This window comes from Tursiops truncatus, chromosome 10 (genome assembly GCF_011762595.2).
Source record: "Tursiops truncatus isolate mTurTru1 chromosome 10, mTurTru1.mat.Y, whole genome shotgun sequence".
Taxonomy (NCBI): Eukaryota; Metazoa; Chordata; class Mammalia; order Artiodactyla; family Delphinidae; genus Tursiops; species Tursiops truncatus.
In genome coordinates, this window is record NC_047043.1 from 31,624,334 (window position 1) to 31,649,622 (window position 25,289).

A 25,289-nucleotide genomic window follows, 5' to 3' on the forward strand; every position below is an offset into this window, starting at 1 on the left:
CCCACCCCCGGCCAAGTAAACCCCCCACAGGGCTTTCCCTGCATCTCTAGTAGGGAGGGTCCTCCCCACTCCCTCCTGCCACCCAACCCAGTGGCCACAGGGACTCCAAACTCAAGAGAGTTTGGCAGCCACGGGGCTGCCCAGTGTAACACTAGACACGGAAGGTTACAGCAAACCTGTAGCTGGGAGACCGGGGGAGTGAGAGGAGTCAGGAGGGACTCTAGATACACCCGATTCAGACCACTCCTAGTGGAGAGCCTCAAATTAGAGGCTCCTGGTAAATAATTCACCAGGAAAAATACAGCACCTTCCCTGCGCTCATCCATTATTCACCAAGATAAATGTACCATATTGTTACACTTCCTGACATCTAAAAATGGTCTGAGCCATTAGGCCAGGAGCAAGAAGACAGCAGGGCACTTTCTACCCAACTCTTCCAGAACCCCTGACCCAGCAGTCCTGGCGCTCTTGGAACACACTCTGTTGCTCCTCACACAAAGGCAAAGACGTCAACTTCCAGAAACGGCCACAGCCTGGGCTCAGACCATGAGATCCCGAGAGCAGGCCCGCCTCCACAGCCCTCAGGAGCCCAGCAAAGTCCTAAGTAAGACGCCCCCTGTTCACCAGACCCCGGAGGGGTCAGCCCTCTCAAAGGGAAAAGGCAACCACTGTCTGTACCTGTCTAAGAGCAATTCTGTTCCTAGGAGGTTCAAAGAGTTTGACTCTGATGCCAAACGAGTGTCACCTACAGAAAGACCTGCATCTGACTTGCACAGACGGCTCTGAGCAAATCACTCTCTCCTTCAGGCCTCAGTTTCCCCATCTGTAAAGCCAGCTGCTCCTTATCCTGCAGGGACGAAATGCCCCCTGGGAAGTCTGAAGAGCTGCACCACTTTAAGGCCCTGGCTCACCGTGTACAGGCAGGACCGAGGTGCGACAAGAGCTCAGAGTCTGGAGTCAGACTGTCTGCACTTCAATTCTCCTCTCCCACTTACCGAGCATATGACCTTGGGCAAGCTGTTTATCCTCTCGGTGTCTCCGTTTCTGTAGCTATAAAATGGTGCTAATAACAGTATCTACCTCCTAGGCTTGCGAAAAGTAAATTCACATGTTAACCAATGTAGCGTGTTTGGAACAGTGCCTGGCACGTATTAAGTATCATATGAGTTTGGGCTCTTAGCCATTCTTGCTCGTCATTATTATGTTCAAGATTTTTTTTTTTTAATCTTTTAAGGGCCTCCGTCCCATGACAACCACCTCTCACCCAGTGCAGGCCTTGGTCGGCACCCCTCTCACGCAGACCGTCTGCAGCTGCCGGCTGCCCTGTTTGACTCGCCACCCACTCGATCTCTGCCATGTGGGTGTATAGGTTCTGAACAGACCCTGGGGTCCAAAACTTTGTCCCGCAGCTGCCCCATGGAGCCTTGGAGCTGGCGGGTCACTTCAGCGGGTCTCCACAGGGAAACAGCTGACTGCTGGGACCTCTGCGCTCTCTGGCCCACTGCCCCGGGAACCTCCAGGCAGTGCCCAGATTAGCAGTTGCTCATCGTTTCAGTCACTCCCCCACCTTCACTATGAAGAAGAGTCAGAGCGAGTCTGTCTGGGTGAAAATATGGATCCAGACCATGTTGGAAGGAGGCAGGACTCTGGCCTCAAGGGACCCAACGGTAGTTAGGTGAGGACAGCACAGTGAATGTTTGGGTGCCAACTAATGCCTGGAGATAACTCTTAGGGTTCAGCTTTCTGATCCCGGAAGTCCCCAATGAGAGAGGACTGGAAAATGCTTTATAAAGGAAAATATCTGACTACATAAAATAGAAGTTGTAATCAACTCTCAATGGCAAACGACCGATTAGGAAAATGGTTTCTAGCAATCGACAGAAAAGGGGCTGCTGGCCTTGATACACAGTTACAAATCAATCATAATAACTACTAAAATTCTAATAGTAACATGGTCAAAACAGCACGTCTTCTCAAAACAAATATAAATGATTAATAAAGATAAGAAAACATTCCGATGCACCAGTAACCTAATGAATGCAAATTGGAACATAAATGCAAATAAGAAATGCAAATCATTCTGCCCTATCAAATGAATGCCAAGTTTTTAAAATAACACTCAACACTGGTTGAGTATATGGAGAAAATGGTCCTCATGCCTTGAAGATGGGAGGGTAAATGATAATAATGTCCTTCTGGAACGTGGTTTGGTAATATTGTACCAGTATCCTAAAAAATACATGCCCTCTTCCTTGGAGAAGTACCTGATTCCAGGTCTGGGCAGGAAATGCGCCAAATGAACCTGGAACATCTTATCATACGAGGAAATGAGCAAAGACAAGCAGGGCCGCATCAAAAGGCTCAGGGCCAGCTTGAAGAGGCTCCCGCGAGGCCAAGAAGGGACCTTTTAAGCTTCATAAGGGTAAGAACTACATGGCCTTAACACACTGGTAAGTTTAAAATCTGTGAGTTCATAATGATATTTTTAAAAAAAGAGCCCAGGGCTTCCCTGGTGGTGCAGTAGTTGAGAGTCCGCCTGCCGATGCAGGGGACACGGGTTCGTGCCCCAGTCCGGGAAGATCCTACATGCCACGGAGCGGCTGGGCCCATGAGCCATGGCCGCTGAGCCTGCGCGTCCAGAGCCTGTGCTCCGCAATGGGAGAGGCCACAATGGTGAGAGGCCCGCGTACCGCCAAAAAACAAGAGCCCAGAGGGGAGGGATAAATTGGGAGATTGGTATTGACATATACACACTACTATATATAAAATAGATAACTAATGAGAACCTACTGTATAGCACAGAGAAGTCTACTCAGTACTGTGTAATAGCCTACATGGGCAAAGAATCTAAGAAAAGAGTGGATATATGTATAACTGATTCACTTTGCTGTACTCCTAAAACTAACACAACATTGTAAATCAACTATACTCCAATAAAAATTTTTTAAAAAGACACCGGTAATGCCAAATCATAAGATTTTAAAAATTAAAAAAGTTTTTAAAATTAAAAAAAAAAGAGCCCAAAGTCCTCCATTGGTCACCTTTGAAGGATGCTAGAAAACCAACTCATTATTTTATTTTATTTTATTTTTTGGTAAGAGACGTAAGCGTTTATTTCCTTGTTTCACAAATAAAGCCGGCTGAGTTGGCTGCTTTTTGGCGACTAGTCAAAGAGACCAAATCCCATATACTCGTCCGACTCCTCCGACTCTTCCTTTGCTTCAACCTTGGCTGGGGCTGCAGCAGCAGCAGCAGGAGCAACAGTGGTGGCAGCAGCCACAAATGCAGACGGATCAGCCAAGAAGGCCTTGACCTTTTCAGCAAGTGGGAAGGTGTAATCAGTCTCCACAGACAAAGCCAGGACCCACCTGTACCCACTGATGATAGAAGGGGGTACAGATGCAACAGCTGGGTAACCAATCTGCAGACATACACTGGCAACATTGCGGACACCCTCCAGGAAGCGAGAATGCAGAGTTTCCTCTGTGATGTCGAGCCCTTCAAGGTTACAGATGCTGCCATTGTCAAACACCTGCTGGATGACCGGCCCAAAGGAGAAGGGGGAGATGTTCAGCAACGGGGCTTCACTGGCTCCCAATGTGTCTCCAATCTTAATCAGCTGCACATCACTCAGGATTTCGATGGTGCCCCTGGAGATTTTAGTGTATTGCCTAAAGCCTGGAAGAAGGAGGTCTTCTCAGGGCCCAGACCAGTGTTCTGGACCAGCACAGTGACTTTGCAGGGCGGCAGGCGGCACGTCATTGGCCAGCAGCATGTCCCTGATCTCAGTGAGGTCCTCCTTGGTGAACACAAAGCCCACGTTCCCCTGGATGTGAGACAACAGTTTCTCCAAAGCTGGGTTGTTTCCCAGATGCCCTCGCATCACCTTGTCCATCATCGTGTTCTTGCCCATCAGCAGCACAGCCTTCCTGCGGAGGGACACGCGGATCTGCTGCATCTGCCTGGAGCCCACATTGTCTGCTCCCACAGTGAAGCATTTCGGATAATCATTCAGAAGTTGGATGATCTTAAGGAAGTAGTTGGACTTCCAGGTTGCCCTGTCTTCCCTGGGCATCACGGCGGTGCCTCAGGGATTGCCACGCAGGGTTTAAAGACGATGTCACTCACTCGAGGACACCTGGCAAGAGACTCATTATTTTAAAAACTGGTCAAGAAGCATTTACTCTCCCTTTCATGAACAGCTATACCTCAGGGTAACCAAACAGTTAATAAGGGGCGGTTTATCTTTATAGAAGTCTCCAGCTGATAAACAGAATATCACCATTTTATAGTCCCTAATGAAATACTGGATCTAGCAAAGATTATTGACGGCTGCTAATTCCAGAGAGACAACCAGATGTTATGTGCCTACTGAGAAAGTATATCTGGAAAAAAAAAAAATCAAATCTGACCCTGACGAAGCCTCCAGATCTATGTTTCATTATTAAAAAGAAGCTCTCTATGGGACTTCCCTGGTGGCGCAGTGGTTAAGAATCTGCCTGCTAATGCAGGGGACAAGGGTTCAAGCCCTGCTCCGGGAAGATCCCACATGTCACGGAGCAACTAAGCCCGTGCACCACAACTACCGAGCCTGCGCTCTAGAGTCCGTGAGCCACAACTACTGAGCCCGTGTGTCACAACTACTGAAGCCCGCGCGGCTAGAGCCCACGCTCCGCAACAAGGGACGCCACCGCAATGAGAAGCCCACGCACCACGACGAAGAGTAGCCCCCGCTCGCCCCAACTGGAGAAAGCCCACACACAGCAACGAAGACCCAAAGTAGCCAAAAATAAATAAATAAATTTATTTTAAAAAAAGAAGCTCTCTAGAAAGAATTTGGAAAACAAGGGCTGAAATAGTTAACTGTGAATGCACATTCTTCTGTTGCTCCCACAAACGGTTAAGACCTAATATTGTTGTTGTTAATGTTTCGTGCGCTTCCACCATCTTCTCCACCAGATTCTCAGCTCCCTGAGGTCAGGGGCTGGACGTCCACTCTTCCATCCCCTCCACTGTGGACGCCTTGCCCATTGGAGGAGCTTGGGAAATACCAGCTGATCTGTGGTGGGTTCACTGGCCCCTGCATGATGTGAATCCAAACAGAGTTGAGCCCAATATGGGATCCTGGTCGGCAATTACATTAATTATCATTATTAATTCAACAAACATTTATTTAATGCCTACCATGTGCCAAGTACTCTGCAAGACACTGGGGATGGAGAGAGAAAAATACAATTACTGCCTTTAAGTATCTCTGTTTAGTGGGGGAGTCAGACAAGTAAACATATAATTACAACAGCGAAGGCTTACTGACCGCTTATTACGTGCCAGCCACTATTGCGAGAGCTTTAACCCCATTGTTAATGCTTAAAACCACCCAGTGAGGTCGGTACTACGACCCCCATTATGCAGATGAGGAAACTGAGGCACAGAAAGGTGAAGCCACTTGCTCAAGGTAACATAGCTGGTAAGTGACAAATGCAGGATTCAAATCTCCGGTCATCTGGCTCCAAAGGAAAACCTATCATAATCACTAGGCTTTACCACATTATCACACAGCATGATGGGTGGGTGCACGATGGGTGGGTGCACAAGGCAGGCTTTTAACTCAGAGTGAGGGTATAAGGGGGCAGAGAAGCATCCTGGAAGAAGGCTCTTCAAAACAAAATTTTAAGAAGGAACAGGGCTTGGGGACTTCCCTGGCGGTCCAGTGGTTAAGATTCTGCAATTACAATGCAGGGGGCATGGGTTCAATCCCTTGCCAAGGAACTAATATCCCACATGCCACACAGAGTGGCCAAAAAATAAAAAAATTAAAAACACAAAAAAAGAAGGAACAGGGCTTGGCAAATAGAACAAGAAGCACAAAAACAAAACACGAACTCAGGGTAATTCCAGATGCTCAGAGTTTAAGGGATGATGAGGGGGAACACAGCAAAAGGCCACTAGGACACTGGTTTGTGAGGGGTGGAGAAGGCAAAGGAGGTGAAATCCAAGTTTACCCTGCTTAGGCTGTCCCCGGACAAAAAAAAATCACCAATACAGTGAGTCCCCGTTTCCAAGGAGGTGGCTGTTAGGTTAGAAGATGGACTGAAGAAGCTCTTTGTCACGGTACATTCACAGAAGGCATGATCATGGGATAACGTCATACCTGGTCTATTAGTTTCCTAGGGCTGCTGTAACAAATGACCACAGCTGGGTGGCTTAAAAAAACAGAAGCTTATTCTCTCACAGTTTTGGAGGCCAGAGGTGCCAAATCAAGGTGTCGGCAGGGCTGGTTCCCTCTGGAGGCTCTAGGAAGAGTCTGTTCCATGCCCCTCTCCCAGCTTCTGGTGGTTGCAGGCAATCCCTGGTGCTCCTTGGCTTGTGGCTGCATCACTCCAAGCTCTGCCTCCGTCATCATGTGACCTTCTTCCCTCTGTGCGCGTCTGTGTCTCTTCTCTTCTTGTAAGGACATCACCAGTCACATAGGATTAGAGCCCACCTTAATGACATCTCTTTACTTGATTACATCTACAAAGGCCCTATTTCCAAATAAAGTCATGGTCACAGGTCACAGGGCTTAGGACTTGAACATACCCTTTTAGGAGACACCATTCAACCTATGAACACCTGCTATTCTGCAAACTGCTTTTTTTGCCCTACAGCTAGCCACAGGTATTTTTCCGTGTCTGTTCACATGGTTCTGGCCCATTCATTTCAACCACCGTATGTTATTTCACTGTATCGGTGACCCAAAATCTATTTGTCTAACACCCTAATCATGGACATTCAGATGGTTTTCAATTTTTTGCCATTACAAACAATGCCCCAGCTGAATCTCTCTGTACAGGCACCTATGCACATTGGTAATGGGAATGTTTCTTGTAGTATGACTTCCTAGAAACAGGACTCCCCCTGGACCAAAGAGAACACAATTTCAGGGCTTTGATAAATGACAAATTGCTCTTTAAAAAGGCTGTACCAATTTATGCTTCCTTACCAACACTGATACTTATTAATCTTTGCCAATTTGAGAGACGTAAAATAATACTTCGTTTTATTCTGCAACTCATTTAAGACATTTAGTCTGTTCTTAACAACATAAAGCCATCTTTTGTATGTTCACGGGTTAGCTGAATTTTCTATTCAACTTCCTTGTCTACTTTTTTCCTTGTTTATTTTTACTGTTATCTTTTTCTTATTAATTTATAATCAATAAGATCACTAATATAAGGCCTTTTCTGCATTTCATGTTACACTTTTCCCCCCCGAGAATGGTCATTAAGTTACTGAATGCCTACTAAGTGCCAGGCATTGTTCTAAGTGTTGGGAATACAGCAGTGAACAGGGCAGTGAGGCTTCCTGTTCTCAAATGTTACTTAACTACTCAGAAGAAAATGTGTTTGCATATAATTTGGGCTTGGAAATAGATAGGAAGTGAATTTTCACCCTTGGGTGCAAAGCTGCCTTGGAATTCATTTAAATACTGTCCTGTTTTGCTTCGAGAGCCTTTTAGGGGGAAATCTACTCTGTTCTCCAGGTGTTCTGGAAGCACCCACAAAGGAGCAGTGTGGTTAGTGAAGGTGGAAGCAGGAACAGCTGACAGCTGTGCCCTTTCCTTGAAAGAGCCACACCCCAGGCACCCACACCTCCTAGAAGTCCAGGGCCTTCAACAATTAAGCCCTGGTGAGCTCAGAGAGCAAAGGAAGTTTTAAGGAGGAATAACTCTTCCCCATTTCAGTGGAGGGGGTACCACTGGAGTCTCACTCCACCTCCTCCCAGAAGTTCCAGGGAGGTGTGATGTCTCCCCGAGTATGTTTGGCTCTGATCCTTCCTCTCCTGCCCACTTGGGGGAGGGGGAATATACCCCCTGCAGACACACACACACACACACACCCTAATTCAGGGATGAATCAGACAAGCTTATCCTGTTCAGATTACAGCCTTGTTCCTCAACCTAGCCTTTATCTGTAATAAAGGTGATACATTAATTTCCATCTGTCTGATTCCTGTCTGTCTTTCTTTCCTCCCTACATCCACTGGTTTAAAATTCAGAGGAAAGAAGTGTGTTATTTACTGACTCCTTCACCATACAGTTTCCATTCTATTGCTGTACGCCTGCGTATTTTATGGGTTTTCTTATTGTTGTTGATTTTGTGAATGGGATAAACGTTTCCATTGTATTTTCGAAAAGGTTACTTGCTGATAACTAGTGAAACTTCTGGGTTTTGTGTAGTTTTGTATTTGGCCAAGTGACTCAACTCTCTTACTGATTCTAATGGTTTTCAGTGGATACTTGGGTTTCACATGTAAAAATAATGGCACCACCTGCAAAGAGCATTAACTTTGACTTTCGTTTTCTTACAGTATTATCTCAGCTACAATTTCCAGAATAATGTTCAACAGTAGAGACTTTATTATTTTAATGTAGTGACTTCTTTAAAGAGAATAGCATTAAAATTTCATTTTTTAAAATTTATTTATTATTTTTTGGCTGCGTTGGGTCTTTGCTGCTGCACGCGGGCTTTCCCTAGTTGCGGCGAGCGGGGGCTACTCTTCGTTTCGGTGCGCGGGCTTCTCATCGCCGTGACTTCTCTCGTTTCGGAGTACAGGCTCTAGGCGCATGGGCGTCAGTAGTTGCGGCACGCGGGATCAGTAGTTGTGGCTTGCGGGCTCTTGAGCGCAGGCTCAACAGCTGTGGCGCACGGGCTTAGTCGCTCCGCCGCATGTGGGATCTTCCCGGACCAGGGCTCAAACCCGTGTCCCCTGCATTGGCAGGCGGATTCTTAACCACTGTGCCATCAGGGAAGTCCCTATAATTTCATTTTAAAATACGTTAGCTGTTGTTTAAGATTAAAAAAAAAACAGGAATGGATGTTAATTTGTATCTAATGTCATTTTCACATCTACTGAGATAACTGTGTGACTCCTCTGACTTCTTATTTTGATGAATTACATTAAAATAAACCATCCATGCCATTTTTGGAGTAAATCCTAATTATTTATGGTACATTATCTTTAACATAGTATTTGCCAATATTTTCTTTAGACTTTCATACCAATATTTCTAAGTAGTGTATTTTCCTCTTCCGCACTGTCAAGTCAGCATTTGGGATCAAGGTCATATCAACTTTGTGACATGCACGGGGTGGCCATCCATCTGTTCCTTGGCTCTGTGACTGCCTATACAGCACTACAAGGCTCGATTTTCTACATTTTTCAAAATTTCCCCTCAAGGCCCTCTGATACAACAGTTTGGTGGGGGGTGTTTTGTTTATTTTCTCACTATCTTTCAATTGCTTTTAACAGTTACTGGTCTAGTTAGTCATCCTAATGGCTCATTACATTTCAATAATTTATACTCTCCTAGCATCGACTTCTCAGCACAGCATTGAACATGGTAACCCTTTGTAACTTAAAAAATCTTCTCCATGGCAATTACCACAACTGTAATTATTAGTACACTTTTTCATAAGCCCTCCCCACTAAATGGTAAGTTCTATCTCATTCCCTGCTCTAAGTCCCCAGAATCTACCAGGTACCTAGTATGTTGAAATTGGCCTCAAGAAATTGTTGTGAGGCCAGGATGAGGTTAAAGCTTCTTTTTCCTTTCTTGCTTTGCTTATTGACCATGTCTCTCCTTTTCTTGACTGCATTGGCCAAAGTTTTGTTTCTTTTGTTTTTTCTGAAGCAATGGAACTTACCAATTCTATATTTTTTCATTTCAAATTTATTAATTTCCAAGCTGTACTCAGAAGAAAATTAACAACCTTAAAATTCTTTCCTAAATAATAAGTGAAATAAATTAAGCTATTGGTCTAAAGTTAAAAAAAAGAATAAAATGAACTCTGTCTGTATTTTAGGTTTGTCTCATGTAAAGAACATGAAACTTTTCTAACTCAACCTTAATTTTGTCTTACCTCTGTGGGAGACATATTCCACTGAAGTTTATCATACTAACTGCTATATTTACCTCTGCTTTTATCTGGTTTATGTTTTAATACTACAATTCTTCCTTTGTTATATGTATTGTGTTTTATTTGCCTCTTAGGATTTGCTTTTTAATTCTACTTGTATATCCTTTGTTTATTCCTTTTTAAAATCTTGAATCTATTTCTCTAATTATCACATTTTTTTCATCGTTTTCATCTCACTGTACATTTTCCTCTGGAATCTGAGAGCTCCTCAACTGCATGACATTGATTAGATTAACTGCAGTGCTGATTCAGCTCCTTAAAGTGAATACTGGAAACTGAATTCTGCTATTGCATTTTTTGTCTCCTCATACTCCTTCATTATCTCGGCCAGTCCTCTTATTACTTCTTCATCCTTCTCGGTCAGCTTCCTTTTTATCTCAGTCTGTTGAGACTCACCGGATGTTTTTATCTTAGGTTTCATGAAGTGCATGACTTCTTGACATTTTTGAGAGGGAAAAAAAGATGCTGCCTTCAAAAACTCACTTCTTTTTTCCAGCAGTATTCCAAGGGAGAAATGGCAAAGCCACAGACAATAGGATAAAAGGGGAGGGAATAGATACGAGAGCAATTAAAGGGATGGTAATAACTGGAGAAGTGGAAAACACAAATCTACAGCCAGCAATGCTCAAGGGCTCCCAAGTCTATGTCAATAAGGAGTGACAACACATGTCAATATGTGTGTCCCTGAAGCCTGCCTCCCACAAACAAAGGCCACGCTGCAACACCCCTGCACAAACGTTCCTTCATTAGACCCTCACCATAGCTCTATGAGGTGGATATTATCATTGTCATCCTGCAGATTAAGAAATGGAATTCAGGGACTTCCCTGGTGGCACAGTGGCTAAGACTCCACGCTCCCAATGCAGGTGCCCTGGGTTCGATCCCTGGTCAGGGAACTAGATCCCACATGCATGCCACAACTAAGGAGCCTGCCTGCTGCAACTAAGACCCGGTGCAACCAAATAAATAAATAAATATTTTTTAAAAAAAGAAAAGAAGAGAAATGGAATTCAGAAGTTACAGTGCTTCCAGGACTCAAATTCTGGCCTTGGGAATCCAAGAACAACTTGAACAACCACTGAGCATCTGGGAAAACAAAGGTCAGGAACTGGACCCACCCTACTAAGCTCATCATCAAGTTGGGAGCAACAAAAAGACCACAGCTGCTAGAATGGAAAAGAAAATGGAGCAGGTAATTCAGAGCTCCATGGTGTAGAAGAGAGAACATATATGGTCCCAGAGATCAGGGGAAGAGATCTTGGTGGGCACTGGGCTACCATCCTCCCAAGTTACCTGGAACAACCCTGGCTTATGCAGGTTGTCTTCGCATAATTATTAACAATGCCCCAGGTTGGATGATAAATTCTCCAGTCACCCCAGCAATGTCTCACATCTGAACCATGCTTACTAGTTTTCACACTTTAACCCGTGCAATTTTCACAGGCCCACTGTACAGCAGGGATTCAGAAATTTGATGAAAGCTATAAACACCCTCCCCAGAAAAATAACATAAATACAGAATGCTGTACCCAGTTGTGATATATTCCTATTCTTTGACAGAGCAGCTCCACTTCTGGGAATTTACCCTTCAGGTACACAAGCACAAGGGTACAGATAGATACAAGGATATCTGTGGTGGCACTGTTTACAAGAGCAAACCCTCAGAGACAGCCTAAAGTCCATCAGTAGGGAACAGGGGGTGGGTGGGGTGAATGGAGACAGCACTTGCTTTCGGCTAAGCTTCCCCTTAAAATACGTAGGAGCCTTCCTGCCCCCGCTTGTGCCCCCAACTCAGCAAGGTCCCAGGGGAGGAAGAGACACGAGCAAACTCGCAGGAGGAGGCTAAATAATGAATTGTAAGTGTATGTTTTCTTTGGCCAGGGCAGTCTGGCCAAGCTCTGGGGGCTTCTGGGCAGACATTTTTCATATTTTAGCAGCTGGCCTATGCCCAAGGCAGTCAGAAGTTAAGTAAGCTCTGAATGAGCTACGCCCATCCACTCCCCGGCCCCAAGAATTCTTAATGAGGCTCTAAGGCAGCAGCCTCCACTATCACTCACCCTTCGCTACTTTTTTTTTTTTTTTTTTTTTTTGTGGTACGCGGGCCTCTCACTGTTGTGGCCTCTCCCATTGTGGAGCACAGGCTCCGGACGCGCAGGCTCAGCGGCCATGGCTCATGGGCCCAGCCGCTCCGCAGCATGTGGGATCTTCCCGGACCGGGGCACGAACCTGCGTCCCCTGCATCGGCAGGCAGACTCTCAACCACTGCGCCACCAGGAAAGCCCACCCTTCAAAGCCCACCCTTCGCTACTTTTAATGAATGCAAATGATTCAGCAACAAAACACTTAGCCTGCAGTGAAATCCATCTCTGTGCGCCTGGTTTCTCCAGCTTATAGCCCAGCTCAGGTGGGGCCCTACCGGGAGGGCAGCCCAGCACAGCCCGGGGTGCCCAGGCTAGCCCAGGCAGACCCCTGCACACCAGGACAGTGGGAGCAGGATGCAGGAAGCGCACAGCGGGAGGGAAGACACCCCCCCCACCGCCCCGCCTCCACCTACCACCCCAACTACCAGATGCAGACCCTCACAACTCCACCTCTTTACGACTCTGGCTCCAGGGCAGAGGAAAGTGTGAGCAGAAAAACAAAAGGTATTTCTTTGATCTAATGAAAGAGGCTGGTCCCAGGCACCTCAAAGGCCTGTCCAGTCACCACACTTCCTGCATTCAAGGGCACTTCACCCCACATGCCCACCCCCTCCTCCTCTTCACCTGATGTCAGGTACCAGAGGAACCTGAAAAGCTCCCTTGGACTGGCGCCCTCCTCCACCAACCTCATGGAAGCAACAAAAACAGAGACAGTGTCAATAACCCATACACCGCGTTTTCTGCCGAGTTCTCTTTTGGCAGCAAAAACTGAAAACAATTTGTCAGGAGTCTGAGAGCAACGTTTAACTAATGTACTTCCAACCTGGGGCTCAGGGGGATTTGTTGCCCCATCAGCCTCATCAACACCTCTCCCCAAGGCTGAGGCAGCGGCCTGGCCCAGAACGGACGGCTGTTAACGCAGCTGCCACAGCCGTCACCCTCAAGGCCAGCAGCTGGCAGGAGCCCCAGAGAGGTCCAGACAAGCCCTCTCAAGGCTTCTCAAACTGGACAACTAGTTACACTTAGGACAATGGAGGGCCCCCCGGGTAGTGCTCTGGGTGCTTGAGATACAAAAAGGGCTTCAAAGAATTTGTTGACCTGGTTTAAAAAGAACCCCTGCCTCCCAGGACAGACGCTGGGAAGATCAGCTTCCCCAGAAGTTTCAGAGTTTTGTCAAAATACATTTTTATATCATCAAAAATGCCCTGAAAAGAGCACTGGAATTTTCTTAACCTCAATGCTCTTCTTCCTGATTGTTCAAGGCACATCATCTGCAACACTTTATTCTCCTTCAAAACATTCCCAAAGGAAGTAAAGAAGAGCACTGACTCCATGGAGGGGCTGAGTCTCTAGACCCTGGGACTTCTGCGTTCTTGCCCTCCAGGCGAGCCCTTCATCAGCCCCTTTCCTAGCTGGGCACACCTACCAAGGGTTAAAGTTTTGGGCAACCACACAGAAAGAATGCATTCTGAAACTCCTGTAAGGTGAGGTGCCTAAAACACATATCTACACAGCGATCTACTAAAAAAGAAAAGCAGCTTTGCTCTCGATATCCACTAACACATACAAAAGGGACATATTTTTGTCTTTTCATGTGCCATCCAAACCCCAACCTGACAGCCAATCCATCCCACCATCAGATGAACCAAAACTCAAGCAAAGGAAGAACTCCCCAGCCTTTGGGCCACTTGTGTCCTGAGGGGGAACGGCACCACCCAGCCAATGCTCGGGTAGCACCAAGCAGAATGATTAGCACCAGCTGTCTCCACAAAGCTTCTATCAACCCCATGCAACTGTGCGGCTGTGAGCGGAAGCCCATGCTACCACCCCCTGTGCGTCTCCCGCATGCCCCCCTCAGGTCTTCATCCTCTGAGCACCTGGCATTTACTGTGTCCCCCCCCCTTTGGTGCTTCTCTGTGTCCTTGCCTTGTTCATTACCCTCTTCTGGTTCTGTCTCAGTTTGCCTACCAGACAATCCATTCCTGGAGTGAGTCTCCAGTCTCCCCCACGGAATAGCTCAGCCTTTTTATGTCTTTTTTTTTTTTTTTTTTTTTTTTGGCCGCATGGCTTGTGGGATCTTAGTTCCCTGACCAGGGATCAAACCCTGGCGCCAGCAGTAAAAGCGGCAAGTCCTAACCACTGGACCGCCAGGGAATTCCCCGCTCAGCCTTTTTAATTTTTTTTAATATTTTATTTATTTGGCTGTGCTGGGTCTTAGCTGCAGCATGCGGGATTTTTTTTTTTTTTTTTTTTTTAGTTGCAGCATGCATGCGGGATCTATTCCTTGACCAGGGATGGAACCCGGGCCCCCTGCACTGGGAGCATGGAGTCTTACCCACTGGACCACCAGGGAAGTCCCTCAACTTAGCCTTTTTAAATGGAGACTCTAGGGGAATTCCCCGCCCAGGCCCAGGTTCAATCCCTGGTTGGGGAAACGGGATCTCCTATGCCAGGTGGTGTGGCTAAATAAATAAATAAATAACTAGAGACTCTACCATAAGAGAGGTATTTTCTTTCCACAAGAGACTGTTTGCCCTCTTAGGGACAGCTACCTCATCTTCTGGGTATAGCTTGCTTTTTAAGGATTTAGAAGTTCCCCGACCTCCCCTCCCACATTACCTAGCATGAGGCCTTCTGTCTTAAACATCCTTTGTTATTTATGTGCCAGACTAAAAGGAAGACAGCTTCAATTGGAAGTTACTAATAGGCAGGAAGCAAAAACAGGTCTGTAATGAAATCACATTCTAACTACCTTCTATCAAGTATTCACAATAGGACAGACAAGTCCTTTGCATACACTGAATTTCAAAGATGTCACTGATTTTAAGATGCACCATTATTTATGTTCCAGCAAAAGGAAATGGTACCAGTTAAACTAAGACACATTACATAATTATCTCACAACCAAAGAAGTGAAACTGGGGAGGGGGAGAGAGAGCATCTTAGAGTTCGTGAAATACAGTACTAGCTCATTTAATTCTCACAAGACCTCTAAAGGGATGGGTATTACCACCACCATCTTACAAAAGAAGAAACTGAGGCTCAGAGAGGCGAAGTGAACTAAGGTCTCTCGGGGAGCAAGCTGCAAAGCCAGAACTCAGTTCCTGAACAGATTTCTGAATTTCCGGGGTCGGGGCGGGGGGCATGGGGGTTGGCGCGGGGCAGCCAGGCCTCAGACAGACCAGCCTTGGTTAAGCTGCCCCGCCCCTTCAAGGGCAAACAACACTTGCTTGCCGATTCCTGAAATTAGGGTCTTTTTGCAATTGCACCTTCACAGATCCTACCTCCAAAAACAACAAAAGGAAAACAGGTTTTCCTAGCTCCTTCCTCACAAAACTGGCTGGAAATGAAGGGGGGAAGCTCTCAGCCAACTTGTTATACATAAAGCACATTTAATGAGCCTTTCAAGCTCTGGGAGTGGGAGAAGGAAGGGTTCATTGGAAATCTGATACTTTGGCAGCCAAGTGAGAGGGGCAAGGCCCTGAGCATCAACCCTGGGGATTAAACACCATCCCAAACCCCTTTGTCTGCCAGAAGGAGATACTTCCTGGGGGGCAGGAGGCAGCAATGCTTTTTATGGCAAAGCCCACCTAACAACAACCCTCCACCGGAGACCTGGCTGGGGCCTCTGTACAACCCACCTAACCATAAACCCTCTGTCCTCTCCCAAACTTGCTGGGGTTCCTCTTCCCACAAATACCTGTGACCGTCATAAACGCCCTTAAACAGCCCCCGTTTACTGCCCAGCCTGCCTGCTGCTAAATGAGGGCATTTGTTTCAAATTTGCAAATACCAAGAGCGCTGGAAACCTAAGTCCACTCCTAAAATGAAATGTTCTGCATTCCTCTGGGCCGAAGCTCCGCGCTTCAAAAGCTGCAAGAGGCCCTGGCTGTTTACTCACTGGTGGGGCTATTGGGAGAGGCATTTCCCTGCTCCCTGAGGAGGCTGCTTTGATCCCGGCCGGGTGGGAAGGGGACCGAGGGAGGTGCCACCCAAGCCCAGGCCCGGCTGGGCCCAGGCTCTCCTGCCCCCTTTCTGGGTCGCCAGTGGCAACTTTGGGGGGCCTGGGGAAGTGAGTCTCATGGGGAGGCTCAAGTGGAGACTCACCGGAGACAGAGCAGGCCAGCTCAGCGGACCTTTCGGACCATCTTCAAAAGGCCCTCGAAACAAAGGCAAAGAGAGTAAGGGAAGGCACGGAGGCTGAGAAGCAGCTGACGCCACCCCAACCTCTTACACAGAAATAAAGAGGCAAACTCCCCACCCATCCCCCTTGCAGCACCAAGCAACTCAGGACACTGCATTGGGCTGGGTGCCAAGCGGGTGTTTACTAAATAAAAGCCTTTTGTTTTAAGGAGGGTTTTTTTTTGGTGGGGGGGGGGTAAAGAAAAGACAGAGATCCTCCTCCAGGCCCCCAGGGCTGTTCCAAGGCACAGCATTCCCCCCTCCCCTCCAAGCTCCTCCTGCAGGAGGCCCGAACCCCTACGGTAGAGGAGGAGCCCAGATCACAGGCTACAAAACTGCTGGCAAGTTGGGCATTTTTTAAATTGGTCAGTTTAACAATTGGTTTAATCTGCTAAATTAACCAAACAGAATGATTTGCTCTTTGTAGCTGCAGCTCCAAGACCAACAGCATTTCCTTTCCCCGCCCCCCCCCCGCCCCCCGCAAGACTGTAAGACAACCGTTTTCTTTGTCTGTGATTTGTTTTGTTATGCAGGTGGCTGGAAGTGAACTTGGGATCACAAATGCCATCCTAGCACACCACCTCTCAATGGAACTGCCAGCCTGAAGGAGCCTACTCTTTCTTCTCCCAGCTGGGAAACAGCTCATCTTTGTGGGTTTTTTTAATAGATGAGCTACAAAAGAATCAGAACACTGAAGTGTCGCTTTGCACCCTCCATGATAGAGCGTAAGTTCCCGTGTTGCAACCTGAGAACTTCAGAAGCGGAAGAACAAACAGCGGGATTGCCAAGCACGGTCAACGGCTGAGCCAAAGGGAGATACACCTGGCACCAAAGAACCTACGTCTCTCAGGATGTCGAGGTCTTTGTTCAACCTCTTCCGAAACCTCTTGAGAATTAAGACTCGCCTCCAAAGTCAGAAATGGAAGGAAACCTACATCCATCAAGCCCCTACTATGTGCCAGGGCACGGGCACATCTCTCTATACAAAAGACGTTAGAGGCAGTAAACTGAGAGCAGAGATGATTCTGTTACCACCTACGTAGTCTCCACCGCAGCATAACCCAGTATGCAACTCTCAGCAGGCACATCAGTCTGGAATGTGGCAGCACACCTGCAAGCCCGGGCCTGTAACTGCCCATGACCTTCCAGAAGCACCAGGCGGAAGAGACTCAGGACTTGTGGGTTCATGAGAAAAGCTCAAATCTTGGGGATGCAGGCATAGAGTTCTGGACTTCTAGATTACATATAGTCTGATCATAACACTAAAAACTTTAAGACGTATACACACCTCTGAATGGGCCATCGAAAACTTTAACCTGACTGTTGTAACCAAAAAGGCGGGGGTGGGGGGGGAGAAAGATGAGCAATCCTGAATGCTGTGTCCCAAAAGATCTCTCCAGGTTTAAGTTATGGACACACTCCCTCTGACTCTAGCAGGGTTGCCTCTAAGCCCACCCAGAGAGTCATCTCGGCTGCAAAATCCACTCCCCGATATTTACCTGGTTCCAAGGCGTATGTGCAACATTTCATAGCCTCTAGTGATGACATACATACAAGGACATATGAGAGCACGGAAACAGCTCTATTACTTACCATCTCTGCAGTCCTGAGCGGATCGTATTTTGTGCCTCAGCTTCTTTACCTCTCAAATGCCTCCCACCCCCACTCCTCCGGAAACAAACAAACAAACAAAACCCAACCACCCTCATCCTGCCTCTGGGGCTTGATAGGATGGAAAGTCAGTGCGAGTGAAAGCATTCTGTAAACTGCAAAGCTGAGTACAGCTGTCGGTTATCACGGACGAGGCTCTCCCAAAGCACACCCAACCCCTCTTCCCAACTCCAAGCCTCCCTCCAGTTGTCCTCCCTTCTGTGCAAAAGAAGAAAAGGGGTTCCCCACCCGGACACTGGTTCCTCAAATACTGAGACTGAAATGAACCAGGTAAAGATTGCTGCATTCCCATACTCAGATAAAAACTCTCGTGTTTTTTTTTCTCCTAAGAACTCCCTCCCCAAACTCTCCAAACCTTTCATTCCCTTTGGCACCCAGGGAATGACACCCTAATTCCAGCTGATCGAGTCCAGACGCATCTGTGCCCATGCACTAGACACTCCAGGATAAAACGCAGTCCTCAGACGCAAATGCTGTCCCAGCACTGAGAGCGAGGAGGACAACCTTACAAGGTGTGGCAGAAGCACAGCTGGGGGTTGTGGATGGTAAGGCTGCGCTTGGCCTCAACGGTCACCACAGGCAAGGTCCTCCAAGGGCTTCTCAAGTTGAGGCCCGAGAGGTAGGTGGGATTTGCCCAAGGTCACACAAGCAGTCTGGGGCAAATGTGGAAGCAGGGTCCACATCTCCCAAGTCCCAACCCGGTGCTCCTCACAATGTCTCCTCAGGCTAAGAGGGAGGAACACCCGTAGGGTACCCAGAACTAAAGTCCAGCAAGACCTAGGACCCATCCTTTCCACTGAAGTGACACCACTTCTACTGCAGGAATTCCTCTGAATCAGGAATGCCCACACACTTTACCTGGGGCTGTGGGAGGCCCCGGGGTCCCAAGAGAGAGAGGACACAGGAGAGAGGTAAGCATGAAGCTCCTTAATGAAATGGGAAATAAACTGTGAGCAGCATTTCTTCCCTGAAGACAGCCAGTCTTCTACATCAGTGATCACATCAGGCTAGATGCCTGAATCTGCAAGGCAGCAAATCTTCTGGCGGGGAAAAGAGCCCAGAAACAGGCCAAGACCTCAGCAGCCACAGACATATACTATGGAATGGGTACAGCACTGGGGGCCCAGACTCCCAGGCTTCTCCTAGCGTATGTTATGAGCAGTAGTGCCCCACGCCCCCACCACAGGAGACAGGAGAACAGTAGTGAAAAGGGCTCCTATGAAACATATTATTAGAATAGAGGTCGCCAAAATCATCTTGGCCTACCAACTGGGAAGCAAAGAGCAACTAGTTGCAAGGCTCTCATTCCAATGGCACAGCCACGTACGACCGTACAGGTTGTGCACTGCTCAAATGCCCGGCCAAGGGAGTAATACTGAAATACTGCCTGTGCTCCACTAGCCAAAGCCCTGTGTCCTGGTGCAGGGCTGCAGTCACTTGGAGGAAGGGTGCCTATTTCTAATTTGCACAAAGGCACCTTATGAGCTAGCTGCTAGGACATCCCAGAAGTCCCAAGAGCAGACAAGCATTCTCCTCGTTGCCCCACCACCACCACCACCACCACCACCAATCCAAGAAGGGGACAAAAGAGTCAGTGTCTCCTGGAGGAGAAGCGGTGTATGCCAGCGCCCACTCTGGCCACCTTAACCCCCTCATAGGGAGACCACACCGCACCTCGGGAACCTCCCCATGGTTCTCATAGGAGGAGTTCCTGCAAGTTATACAGAGTAACTGATGGGGGAGACCCCACAGCCATCCTGTGATGATAAACACCCTCCCTTGGGTATTATAAAAGTCCGCCTCGGCTGCAAGAAGCACACTTTCCTACTCACTCCCTGGAAGAACCTCAGCAGGCCGAGGGAGGTGGCCCTGAACCAGCATTCATCACCCTGGGGAGAATCTGCCACCGGGATAGAGGGAGGAAGAGTTCCTACCAGGAAACGCGAAGTGGCTGTGCCCACATTTCCGAGCTGCTGTTGGAATACTGAGACCCGTTTAGAAAATCTGTGCTTTCGAATGAGAAAACCTTTTCTAAAGCTATCGGTCAAGAGTGACCAGGTTGAGCCCTCGCAAACCATTCTAGACAGACGGGAGTGGAACGAAAGGCTGACACCTTAAAGGGAGACGGAAGGTCAGGACCGTCTCTGGGAAGAGACAGCAGGGCTGGCCAGAGGGGCTGCTTCCCCGGTCAACCACCTTCACAGCTGTGACTGCTACACCCTAACTTCCCGGAGGCGGGCAAGGCAGGGGTCAGCATCATTTGCATTTTGCAGAGGAGAAAACTGAGGCTCGGAAAGGTTAACTAAACAGTTCAGGGTCGTGTGACCAGCAGCAGTGAGCCAATAGGTGTCACTTCTCTTCCTTTATCGTGTGTGTATCAGCAGAGAGCCACCCAAGTTTTCAGAGTCTTGATCCAATGCCTTTCCGTCATTCTGATCAGTCACCACAGACTACAGCTACTAGCAAAGTGAATCCTTTCTCCTCTCTGAAGCCCTCCCACTGCCCCCAGTTGCTCCTGCATCGTGGACTCACCTTCCTACACATTCTGGAATGTTATTCCATCTATTTAGCACCTTACCAAGTGTTGCCTCCCATTATATTTCATCTGATTCTCATCATTTTGTCTCCTTCCTGCCTCCTGCGCCACCTGAAACAGCTTCACCCAAAGAAGACACCCAAAAGCTTTGAATTGAGTCCATCCTCAACCCCTCTCAGCATCAATACCTCTTTCTCATCACCACACCGCCACTTTAGACAAATTCTCCTTATGGCTACACAGTGGTTCTCAAACTTGAGAGTAGATAGGAATCTGCTGGGAAGCTCTTTTAAAATGCAGTTTCCTTTTGAGACTTGAACTATGTGAGAGGACTGGCTATTCAAACAATACAATGTAATCTAACAAATGGGAAAATAAACTACACGTTCTGGCTCCTCCCCCAACGACTCTGATGGGCAGACCTGCAGTTAAGGTTCAGGCGACTCAAATTTTAACCAGTACCTCTGGCTACCTGCCCTCCCACTATATTCCCCAATGGTCTCTGGACCACGTATCTGAGAAACACAAACCCGCGTCTTCTTAATGTGCGACTCACAAACCCTACCCCAAAGACTCAGGACCCAGTTATCAGAAGTTACATACACACCAGAGCCAGCCAGTTCATGTCCTGCACATCAGGGTCTAAGTTTCTGGCAGGGAACGTAGGATCTGCAGGACAGCCGGTAGATTGCATTCCACTCACCTGTGCGTTCACTCAGTTAATGCACCCAGGGACACAAGAGCTCCGGGACCCCAAACCAAGCTGCGAGAGGGGGAAGGCGCCCGCATAGGTCAGCCCTTCCAGCACAGCTTCCTCCCTGCCCCACTGCCGCTGTGTAGCATTACTGGGAGGGAAGTGGCCTGAACTCAGAGAAGAAAAGAGGATGGAAAAAGTGACAGACTACAGAGGGCTTCCTCAAACCACTGATTAGCTGTAGCAGCTCCTGCGCCAGCTCCACCAAAGCGCCAGGGGGCTCGGCGGGGCTGAACGTGCACTGAGCAGTGAACGCCGAGAACCCCAAGGCGGGACTCTACCTCAGCCACACGGCAGAACCCCCATACCCTCGGGACAAAGGACCAGACAGCTGCGGGGTGGGGGGCAGCGCAGGACTCAAGGAGAGAGGCAGGCTGGCAGCCCAGAGCCCATGCCAGCAACCATGGTCCCACCACGTGGCTCTGCCGGGCAACAGAGCAGAGAGGCATGTACTGAGGTTAGGGAGAGCCGAGGGAGGCTAAGGGATGCAGGCCAAGGATACCCAGCCGGGTTTAATGACCCTTTCCTCCATCAGGAACACACCAAAGACTGAATCCCTGGTCCCACACTGCTCTTGGCTCAAATATTAGAGTCTGAACTGGCCACCCTCCCTCCCAGATGAGTCTCACAGAAGCTCTACTGGCTTAAAAACACACAACTCACCCAAACCCGCCCCACTCCAAAATATGAAATCCTCCAAAACTTTAACAACTACAACTGTTGCAGCCCAGTGGAGACATTGCCTCCCTTTATGAACCAAACGTATTCCTGAAAAGTCGTCCACAGACCAAACTTCTTCCTAACAAATCCAATTTCTCCACTGGCTCTCTTTATAAATTGAGACACACGCTCCTCTAGGAAAAGCTCCCAGAGGAACAGAGCTCCACCCTTAGTGTTGCAAATCCTCTGGAGTCACACCTTTTTAATGGACAAGTTTCCTGACAAAATCCAATTCAAATTCAACCCAAAGTGAGATCATTTTTAAGTGTATAATATCACACCGGAGAGTTCACATGAACTAAAGGTTATTTAAGCTAAGTCTTCAAATACTGTGCAAGAGCTAGTGCTCCTGATTCGTACTGTTGCAACGGGAAAGCTCTGTACCTCGAGTTTCTATATAAGGAAGGATGCTTAGAGCAGGACTTCTGGAACCTTGGGTGCAGTCACCTGGGGAGCTTGTTAAAATGCAGTCTGGAACTCCGATTCATGCTCTCAGGGAATGCTGATGATGCTGGTCTTTGGCCCTTGGTTTTTTTTTTTAATAATTTTATTTATTTATTTTATATTTATTTTTGGCTGCGTTGGGTCTTCATTGCTGCGCGGGCTTTTCTCTCGTTGCAGTGAGCGGGGCTACTCTTCGTTGCGGTGCACGGGCTTCTCATTGCAGTGGCTTCTCTTGTTGCCGAGCACGGGCTCTAAGCACGCGGGTTCAGTAGTTGTGGCTGCGGGCTCTAGAGCACAGGCTCAGTAGTTGTGGCGCACGGGCTTAGTTGCTCCGCGGCATGTGGGATCTTCCCGGAGCAGGGCTCAAACTTGTGTCCCCTGCATTGGCAGGCGGATTCTTAACCACTGCGCCACCAGGGAAGTCCCTGGCCCTCGTTCTGAGTGGCAAAGTTGTAGATAATCTAGGCCCCTATATAGCTCATGGTGGTTAAGCTGTGGCCTTTCCAGGCAGGTCAGCTCCATATGCAGAGGTGGATGCCCATGCCTAGCACTCTTAGAGAAAGCCAGAAGCCCTGCCACATCAAAACTCAGAAAACCGCCGCAGAGGACAGACAGCCCAGAGACAGGGAAGGAAGATCTGGTCCCTTGACTGGGTCACAGTAGAACAGGCACAAGGAGAGGGGACAGGCAACCCCAACCCAGAGAAGTGGGAAAGGGCACAAAAGACCCCCCCACTGCCTAGCAGGCAAAGGGGCTGTTTACCTTTGCCATTGGTCACTCTGCCCTGTACCCAAATGCTTCATTCACTTTTTAATAAACCTAGATAAGGATCTACTATAAATAAGATACCACCATAATAAATTCTACAGTAAGTTAAATCCCTTCAGCAAGTTAAAATCCAAGTGGGGCAAAAATATGGAAGATGGCCTAAGAGTCCAGAGGTTCTCCAGGCATCCACCTTCTGGTAGGAGAGATGGGACAGCTTCAGGAAGGAAGTGGAGGTGGGGCTGGGCAAAAGAGATGGGGAAGGCGGCATATACCAGGAGACCGGCCAGAGAGAAAAGAAAGGTCTGCGAAACCCCGTATGTTTTAGGGGATGGGAAAGAGACTAGTTGGGCTGGAATGGAGGGTTCCAGTGAGTGGAACATGTTTATTGTTGGGGGTGACTGTCAAGCTGGAAAGGTATGCTGGCAGACACCACCAGAGAGGGAAGAACAAGAAAGGGGCCCTTTATATACTTCATTACATTTGATCCTGAGCACAACTCCAGGAAGTAAGTCCCTTTACAGAGGAGGCAAACTGTGAGGTGAAGAAATCTGCCAGGGCCTGTCAAAGAACCTCGAGTTGCTGTTTTGGCAAACACTTCGTCCCGATGGCCTGGGCTCTCTCCACCACTCAGCCCTGCTCTGAACGCCAGGAGTCTGACTAGATCCTTTGGCAAGGGATGAGCAGAAATTACTGTAGCCCTCCCGCCATACTTCCCAACATCTGAGAAAGCCCATCACTGATAAAAGGGCTGAATTACAGGCTGCGGAAGCCATCTCAGGACGTGACAATTCCATTTCCCCAAAGAAACAAGATCCTGGAGGAAAGAACCCAGTGTCGGGGGTGGGAAGAGGGATGGGTGGTGACCCCAACCAACCACTCCAGCGGCGAGGCGAAGAATCCCAGGTTTCAAACGTCAAGCCCTCTCCGCCTCCTCCACCATGTTTATCACAACGGGGACCTCAAAGTTCGGAAAGTTCCTCAGCCGTTTACAGCATAATTACCCAAACTTCAAAATGGCCTAATCCACAAACCTAGCCGGCCTAGGTCCCCTACTCCTGCCTTATTAGCAGCGGGGTCTCACTACAAATCCAGCTAATTACACAATGAGATGGAAAAATCTACCGTTTTCTATTGAAAAATCATAGCCCGCTGAAGTCATGCCATCCAGGGGCGGGTTGAGCCCCCGGATTTCACCAGAAGACAGACAGCAAGCGCCTCAGCCTCGATTGAAACTGTTTACAGCGCATGGGCAGGTTCCACACTAAGACACATCTGATGGGACTGATTTAAGGCTCTCATTAAAATGTTCCTTTGTTGAGCACAAGACATCTCCCCACCCCCAGAGGAGATTCCAGACCTCCAGTCCCCAGCCCTCAGCCTGCCCTAACTCCCCCCACCAGAACCCACCCCTTCGCTAAACGCCAGTCACCGGATTAACATCGCTTAACATCAGAGTCGTCTTCTCACGGAAGGAATTTAGGAATTTAGCATTTGTTGAACAAGAGCCCCGTCTCCACCAGAATCTTCCCCAGAACTCTAAACATCAGCAGCGAGGGCAGCCATATCTGGCACCCCACACACCAAAACCCAAACAGCCTGCAGACCTAGGAAGCCTGTGAGCTGGCCCATATGGCTGGGCCCCCTATGCTGGCTGTGCAAAAAACTTCCATACTTCCTCCCGGAGCAGATGTGGGTTCTGCCGTGAGCATTACCACCCCACACATCAGAAGGAACACGGGGCAGCTCCAGAAACACCTCCTCCGAATCCCAGGAACTTGTTCTTACCTCTGGGTCCTGGGTTACAATTACCTCCCCTTTTACAACTAGGGGTGTGGGAGATGTTCCATTCCATCAGCACCAAACCCCTCAACAGCTGGCAGGCCAGGGAGATGTCAGAAAAGGCAATTCTCTACCCCCACCCTCCCCATGGCCACTCTTCAAAAGAGGAGGAAAGTGATAAGCTTGGACCAGGTCTCTTGGGCAGAGTTGCCCCAGAGAGGGCTGCTGCCAGGATCATCACCAAAGATCGTGGGTTTTGGAAGGGGACACGGGGTGCGAGGGGCATACTTCCAGTCCAGAGTGTTTGGGGTGTGCGGGTAGCTTGGGGCTTTCCT

The 25,289-nt window shown here is 48.3% G+C and overlaps 1 protein-coding gene and 1 pseudogene across 1 annotated transcript in view; both read right to left on the minus strand.

Moving 5' to 3' along the window:
- Positions 1 to 25,289, minus strand: part of PTK7 (protein tyrosine kinase 7 (inactive)) — a 60,518-nt gene that overhangs the window by 33,989 nt on the left and 1,240 nt on the right. The gene's annotated exons all lie outside the window — the stretch shown is intronic.
- LOC141279730 (large ribosomal subunit protein uL10 pseudogene) lies at positions 2,680 to 12,084 on the minus strand (annotated as a pseudogene).